The sequence below is a fragment of the Seriola aureovittata genome, chromosome 22 (genome assembly GCF_021018895.1).
Source record: "Seriola aureovittata isolate HTS-2021-v1 ecotype China chromosome 22, ASM2101889v1, whole genome shotgun sequence".
Lineage (NCBI taxonomy): Eukaryota > Metazoa > Chordata > Actinopteri > Carangiformes > Carangidae > Seriola > Seriola aureovittata.
In genome coordinates, this window is record NC_079385.1 from 15,873,044 (window position 1) to 15,881,853 (window position 8,810).

An 8,810-nucleotide genomic window follows, 5' to 3' on the forward strand; every position below is an offset into this window, starting at 1 on the left:
CGGCCAGTTAAATTGGATAATGTTGGCGTGCAGCGGCCTGCTAATGTGCAGCGACACAACATAAAGCCATTAAGTGGACGCTGGCCGTACTCTATCCACTCTGACAATATTTACTGTTGACAGTCAGCCCCTCCTACTCCTCCCTTTCTCACTGTAAGATCACAGCCTGCTTCAGCTCAGCCACCCTGACAGCAATTTCCGGATACAAAGATGAGGCAGGCATTTGTGTGTGTGTGTGTGTGTGTGTGTGTGTGTGTGTGTGTGTGTGTGTGTGTGTGTGTGTGTGTGTGTGTGTGTGTGTGTGTGTGTGCGTGTGTGCGTGTTTGTGGGGTGATGGGTGTGTGGACATGCGGGCGAGCAATCACAGACTGATAAATAATTTAAACCAGTTTTTTGGCATAAAACACGTGGGAACAGAGGAAGGACACGGACGGAGAGAGGCTGATAATTACGACTCCTATTGATTATATGCTTTGCCTCAGATATTTTTTCCTTTTGTTATTAGGCATCAGATTCCACTGCAAGTGCCTCTAAATGACCATTTACAGGATTAAATATAGATGAGCGCTGGTCTGAACCTTGCAAGCCCCCACTCCCTGTTCCATTAACAACTATATTTCTTTATGCTTCACTTCATCAGCCGATGAATACAGATGACAACATGTATTCAGCTGAAAGCAGTTCCATTAGCATATCTAATATACGTAGAAACATTTGTGCTTTAGAGTGCATGAATCTGAACACACTCTTCTTCTTCCGCTGACTCAGAGCAGGTGGTCAGGTCAGGTAATGTTTTGCGAAGACGCTCCTACACTAGAGCGACGTGAGCAAATGGAAGTTCATTTGCCTTAATTGCGATAAGTGGGACAAAACAATAATTTGGTGTCATGATCTTGTGAATAAGGAGTGATTCATTCACAGCGAGAGCAGCAGAAGGCTGCTGCCCACCGACAGGCTGAGCACAGAATTAGCTGAGCAAAGTCAAGAACAACCTAAAAGAAAATGTATTATGTCCTTCTCCTTTTCTGACTCCCACCTCCCCTTCTTATAATTCTTGTACAGTCCCTAAAGCCCATCTGAACCACTCAAGGTCCACTTTGTCGCTTTTTCTGGGGCTTTTGACTAAGCTGATGCACCTGATGGTTTGTTACATAGAACCATTTGGGAAGGCCTTGATGGGAACTGTTTGGAAAAAGGGCAGGCACTTTCATAAAATACCTGGCAGGTACATGAAACATCTGTCTGTCATATGATGTAGTATGCGCCGAAGAGGAAACACAACATCACGACAAGCTGCAGTCTGAGGAGCTTTGAAAGCTAGTTGGCATGATGGTAGGCGATTCCTGGCGTCTTTGTAAGGAAAATTTCTGAATAAAAGGCACGAATACCAAAACAGTAATTTCTCTGTAGCTGCCAGTAGGTCCTGCCTCAGAGGACACTGATTGGTCAGAAATACTTGGGTTCAGCCACAAGCAAATAGCTTGGAACCTGGCAAGGTGGATTCTCGCTTGTGAGAAATCCAGCTGCCTTGTGAGGTTAGCTTTTGACCATATTACACAGCCTTCACCAGCCAATTAAGTTTGCTTAGTCGTCAAGGAAGAGTAGATGTGTAAACTTTCCATTATCCTAAACTTTACAGCTCAGATGTAAAGTGCTAAGAATAATGGAGGGATTGAACAGTTCAACTTTATCTGTTCATGAAGTCTGTTTGTTATGGTCAAAAGCTACAGAACGAACGAGTTGACCTTGAGTGTAAATTGTTTTATCAATTGCTGCGTACATGGTTGAATGAACTGCCAAACTCAAAATAAATGTTTCTTATAGTACTTGTTCTGTTCATTTTTCATTACACCTCCCAAAGAGGGAACAGCATCCTCTTCCACCTTCATAAATCAAGGGAACCAGACCACTGCTATCCATTCTCTTTATCACTATTCATTAGACAAAAATAAATAACAGGTCAAGTCAGATGTGTCCATATTAATGTGACAGCATTTGTATTTACCACTCCTGGAACACATTCATCCCCTGTTCGCTGTGAGATGTGACCAATCATTTTTGGATAATTCAAATTAAGTCTGATTTATCCTGAGCATGATTACAGCAACAAGTTATTTTTGGACTGGTAACATGACATTGGGATTTGTGTGAAAGTTACGCTATTTCAACACATTGGTGGGTGTTATCCAAAGTTTTGGTTTAAGAGCTCATGTGACTGGAGCTGGACTCTTTGCTGTTCCTCAGCAGTGGGCAGGAATGTTAAGAGGGTGAAATGCATTGTTAAATCCCAAACATCCTCATCAAAGACTACAGGGCTGTTCTCACTAGATTATTGTTCAGACTGTAAGAAAGAGAGAGCACAGGGTAGACCTGCTTTGAAACTCAGATCAACACTCAGTGTGCCCTTTACTTGTTATTTAACATGGATTATGCGTGGACCGGCTTCTTTATATACAGACACTTGTAAAACAGAAACTTACAGTAGACACACAGGTGGTGTACTAGTGGTTCTGGACCTTTTTTACCTCATTACCCCTTAAAATGAAATTATATATTGCTTCATTTACATAATTTTTCAAGGACAAAAGCGTTAAACTGATTTGCCATGATAATCAACATTTTCCATCGACACATAAATAACTTTAATTCAGACTATGTAACATCTGAGGTAAGAAATAACACACTGATCTTCTTACAAATGAACAGTTGAATGAATAGGCAGTAAAATGCACTATCGCTCACTTCAATACACTCAGGAGTTTTGCTGCTACAGCCTCAGTTGGTCTGGTATGATCGGTAGCTTATGGTGAATTATGTTAGCTAATGTTAGAAAGGTAAATATTGCTGTATAATACACATTACTAAGTCAGTTCACTGACTCTATGCCTGTACTACTGTTAAAACAGCAAATAGCGTTTTATCTAAATGTTTAACAGTGGTTTAGCATTAAGATAATTATCTCAAGTGTCACTTTTAGCCACAGTGGTTGCTGCTCAGCAATAGTTACGTCTGTTAAGTAGATATGCTAATGTGCATAGCGTCATTAGGAGACATTTATTTTATACTTGTACAGTTTTTGAGTGTTTGATTGTGTTTTTTCTTTTTCCGTTTTGAACCCATCTTCTGACAGAAACTAGATCAACCAACTTAGGTTGTTTGACATGCACGATCACTTGACTGGACATGTGCACATCAGCTCCTCTGTTAGATTTGTCATAACACCCTTCTCTGCATTGGACTATAGAGATGTTTAGATGTGTATCTAAAGCACAACAACAACCTTAAGTTGCTTCAAGCTTGTTCATACTTGTTGACGGTCTGGTCGGCAATACACATTCACACATCAAATGACTACAGAGCAGACAGCAACACTTTAAGAAAGACTCCACAACGCATGCAACAAAGGCAGCAGCAGGATCAGAGGAACCACGGATGAAGCAGAACAAATCAGAGAGCTGGAGAGAATTAAAACTAATCACATGGATACAGACGAGGGAATGATTGAGACAGACAAGAAAAAAAGGTTATTAAATGAAGGGAGTAAATAAGGGTGTCCATGCCAGCTGTCAGCCAATTTTAGCCCGCTCAACTCACAGCACTGCTTTCTGCTCCACCTACCACATTGATAAAGCCTTGAAATAACGTGCCTATTTTTGACAAAAAGTTTTTTCTAAAGGCCACGGATGACTGACGTCACTCTGAGTGGTCTGACATTGCCACTTGACAATAACACAATGTTCTCAGTGAAACATCTCAGCCCTGTCATGCACCCCCGCCACCCAAGACCCACCCAACCCTGCCGTCGGACACCTAGGAACATCAGGAGCTATTTATAACAACTTCATCCTCTCACTATGAAGGAATATCTCTCTTTTTTCCTTCTCTCTCCCTCTCTCGCTTCCCTCACTCACTGTTGCCATGGAGCATGGAATCAATGACATCACAGGGGTGTGTGTGTGTGTGTGTGTGTGTGTGTGTGTGTGTACCTTGCGTCTGTGTGGAGATGAAAGCTGGAATCTGCAGACTGAATGAACATGGCCAGCAAATACAAGGTGACGAGCAGAAGCACAGATAGCACGCATCCAGCTCAAGTGCGCACACACAGCATCCTGCACATCTCACACACACACACACACACACACACACACACACACACACACACACCCCCCCTATACCTGGCACACGGGCGTAAACACATCAAACCTTCCACCCACCCACCCACTCACCAACCCACAATCACGCTAACAGCCAATCTGTCACGCACTCTCACACAGCCTCACAAATGAATGAAAAAAAAAAGAAGCTAATTGGGTTAATGATGACGACTGAACTTGCTTTTTCAAAATGGCTGTCTCCGTTATGTCATCACATAACATCCGTACACAACTTCAAACACAATTCTGATTGGTACTTACAAAGAGCAGATACACTGTGTGTGTTTTTTTTCTTTTTAATGTCTTGGTTCAGCTGCGGTTATGTTCACAACCCTCTTCCTAGATGAAAGAGGAAATTAAACAGATTGCTTTCCTGTGTCAATCCACCTAAATGACAAAAAAATAACTACAATTTTAATATAAATTAAATTGTCATTAATTTTTTTTATATTGACTGATTAATCATTTAGTGTGTAATGTCACTGAACCGTAAAAATGCTGAGAGAGCTTCTGGGATATCTGTGTCTGAGATTTCTGCTGTCACCTCAGTACAATGGAGGTCAACTGAATATCATTTGAAGTGCATAAAGCATTTTAACAACATTTTAAAATAAACCAACAGTAGCTTTTCCTGGGTACCTGAAAACATTTTTAGGAACAACTTTGTACCAAAGAAATAATCCCAAGAAAACTATTGAAAGTTTAGGTCTGTGAATCTGAGGCATATTATCCTCAAATAATAAATAATAATAATAATAAAATAATAATAATAATAATAATAATAATAAAACCTGTTTTATGCAGTCACAATGACCTTGACCTTTGACCACCAAAATCAAATCAGTTCATCCTTAAGTCCAAGCGTAAGTTTGTTCATGAGAATGGGAGGCAGAAAACATAATGCCTCCAGCCCTGGCTGTCGTCGATGCAGAGACATAAAAATAAGTAAACATTTTTAAGGTTGTGGGGTACAATATAGTGAGGCTATAACATGTTTATAATGCTGCCGTCAAACTTCATCAGGGTTTAAAGAAAAAAGGGGCCCTTTGTCTCCCTCACTGTCTCGCTAAATTTTCTGATTATAGAAGTCATAGCCTTTATCATGGGAAAGATTCTTAACTTTTTACATCTGTTAATGTCTTTGTATGTTAGACATACAGTAGTGTCTTGTGATCCCATGTGGGATGGGACAAATATTTAGCATGGCACAGAAATAAAAAAACAAACTATCTAAGTAAGTGCGTGTGAAAAAAACATGTTTAATTTTGGTGAACTGACCCTTTAAATATCTCTGGAGGGCCTTCTGTAAACAACAGTGGCCTCTCTCTGGCAGGGCGAGAGGCCACTTCAGAGCTAAAGCAGCAGAAAATAGCAATCACTTGGAAGATAGAAGAGTTATGCGATAAAAGAATCAACTATAAATAATCCACATTCATGCCGGGCCCAGAGGCAGACTGCCGACACATGACATCTACTGTACCGTATTAGATCCAGTGAGTGGAAGAATGTGCAGCACAGACTAAAAGTGAGTCTAGTTTGGTGTTACAATGCATCCTGTCCAACAAGGCAGCAGAGCTGATAAGCGTGTCTTATCTCTGTTGCCAACCGCTGCCCCCAGAGAAAGTGACCGAGGAGAGAGCAGACAGTAAACACAGCAATGGAACAACAGTGAAATAATGCCTCTATTGTTCCATCTATTTACACCCTCCTCCTCTCCCTCACATACACTTCAAACATTCCCCACCCTCTGTTTATTGCTGAGAGAAACCTCAACAGTGTCACCGGTGTTGCTTTTACACTGATGTATCATGGCCGCCCCCTTTTTCACTCCGTCTTCTTCTCCCTTTCTCATCTTTAAAAGGTGCTATAAATACAGCATATGCACCACCCACCCACATACACACACTTTCAGCTTCTCCAATTGGCACCACCCATGGGAGCCTTCACATAAACCCAGCCTAAACCCAGCCTTCTCATTTATCTCCCTCAGACTTGTTACTCCTTGAACTGTCAAGCTGTCATAAAAGCTCAAACATGGGGATGCCAGGGTTAACGCTGCGGCTCAGGAGAGTGCCAGCACACATGCAAATCAGCAGTGTTCACTGTTGTGTGCAACAACCCACACATGCAATGTGTCTGTGGTGCCAAATCGCTTAAAATGCAATTGAAAAGGGCATCACTTATGTCAAGACAGGCAATGAAAGCAGTACTTTCTGTCTTTCTTAAAATAACTTTGCAGAGACTTCCTTTATGGTGAGACTTTAGAGAGACACACATTCTTCTTCTTACAAATAAAAAGTGAATTCATTAGCAATAACACATCCTATTGCTCATCACTTATTCTGGTAGCCTGAGGTTGCTAATGTGCCCAAATGTTAGCAAACTGTAGGTAAATATTGATGAGTCAGTTCGCTGACATGTGACTCTTTTCCACCAGTGCTACTATGGCTTAGTATGTTAGCTACATGCTAAACAGTAGTGTTGCATTCAGTGTCCACTATATAGCCAAAGTTAAATAGCTAAGTTTCCATTTAATTCTGCTTTAAAACAGTATTTCATCCAGAAATCATATTGTGGGTGAACATAGAAAAACAGGAGGACCAAATAACCATACCTCCTTGCAGTGTCACAGAAACAGCCAACACTTGTGCACAATGAGCTAAAATAAGCAACACAGCAGGAACTAAAAATGTAAATGGCCTACCTGAAATGACTGCACGGAAATTATTTCACTTTGGTCCAATTTAGTCAGTTCTGGGAAGAATGACAGGCCTGTGGGACACCATTCATCTGGAGAAATGTGTAACGAAGGTTTAACTTCATGTTAAATGAGTTATTTTAAGTCCACTGTCATTAAAAATACCTGCTGTTAATTTGATTTAGCATCCACAGCCCTCTCTACTTACCGTGTGAATAGGGGGGTGGGGGGGCGCAGGTCGTGGCACACTTTTAAGAATTCATGGCTGTTGTACTGTGACTAACTTATTTGAACATGAGGTTGAAGAAAAGCAGCTAGATTGTCAGACTCCGATTCCGCTGCTAATATATATTTCTACATTCTCGGCGATTCAAACGACTTCCTCCAAGATGGCGAATGTAAAGAATCACTTAACGTCCACGTCACGTGACGTGGCGGAGCTTTGAGGATTCATGGCTGAGTGATGGGACAAAGTTTTTTTTTTTTTTTGCCGTTATTTAAACGTAAAGATAAATAAAAACCAACTATCTTGATATGCTATCATTCCCCTTCTGAGCTATACTTTTATATTAATGGCGATTCAAACGACTTCCTGTAAGATGGCGCATGTAAAGAAGAACCATGCTAATTTTGCGTCCACACTGAACTTACAGTGTGATGGGGGAAATAGTGCGGGTTGTGGTGGAGCTATGACGATTCATAGTGTAGTGATTTGACAATTTTGCCGTTGTTTAAACACGAGGTTTAATAAAAGCGGCTAGCATGATATGCTACCATTTCCCTGCTTATCTGTTCATTTATATTTGCAGCGATTCAAACGACTTGCTGCAAGATGGCGATGGAAAAGAAGTTGAAGTTTTTATCAGTCCTCAGCAATTTCTAGCATCTTTTAATTTATCTCGTCGGTTTTAATAGCCTACAACTTTACTGTTCTGGTTGAGTGTAGTCACTCTTTAGTTTCTATACCATACTTTTTTGACACTGGAAGCCTCCATGCTACCTGCCCAGAGTCAAATGTCAAACAAATTTGGCAGCTAGCTGAAGAACACAGTGCAACATTAAAGAGCCAGGAGACGGTGAAGACCAAAACAGAAGAAAAGGTGTGTAGAAATGTATTTACATGTGCCAGGTGGCCTTACACAACTCTGAATGAATGGGAAAAAATGCTCTGTGTCAATTGTAGTGTAAACAAGCATCTGTGCCATATCACTGACGGCATTCTCAGGTCATGTCACAGCACATTTACAATGCAAATTGTTAGGGTGACACAAGTCAAATATACACACCAGTCACAGTGTGGAGACAGCCTTACTAGTGCTCTTACATCACAGTCATTAGCAAATAGGAAAATAAGATTAAGGTGGTTTCCATCATCAGTACACACAAGTCAACCTTCTTGCTGTGACCCAAATGTTCAGGCATTCAGACTTCAGGCATTCAGACTTCCTGTAAGATGGCACATGTAAAGAAGAACCATTCTAATTTTGCGTCTACACTGTACTTACAGTGTGATGGGGGAAATAGTGCGGGTTGTGGTGGAGCTATGACGAATCATAGCGTAGTGATATGACAATTTTGCCGTTGTTTAAACACGAGGTTTAATAAAAGCAGCTAGCATGATATGCTACCATTCCCCTGCTTATCTGTTCATTTATATTCGCAGCGATTCAAACGACTTGCTGCAAGATGGCGAGGGAAAAGAAGTTGAAGTTTTTATCAGTCCTCAGCAATTTCTAGCATCTTTTAATTTATCTCGTCGGTTTTAATAGCCTACAACTTTACTGTTCTGGTTGAGTGTAGTCACTCTTTAGTTTCTATACCATACTTTTTTGACACTGGAAGCCTCCATGCTACCTGCCCAGAGTCAAATGTCAAACAAATTTGGCAGCTAGCTGAAGAACACAGTGCAACATTAAAGAGCCAGGAGACGGTGAAGACCAAAACAGAAGAAAAGGTGT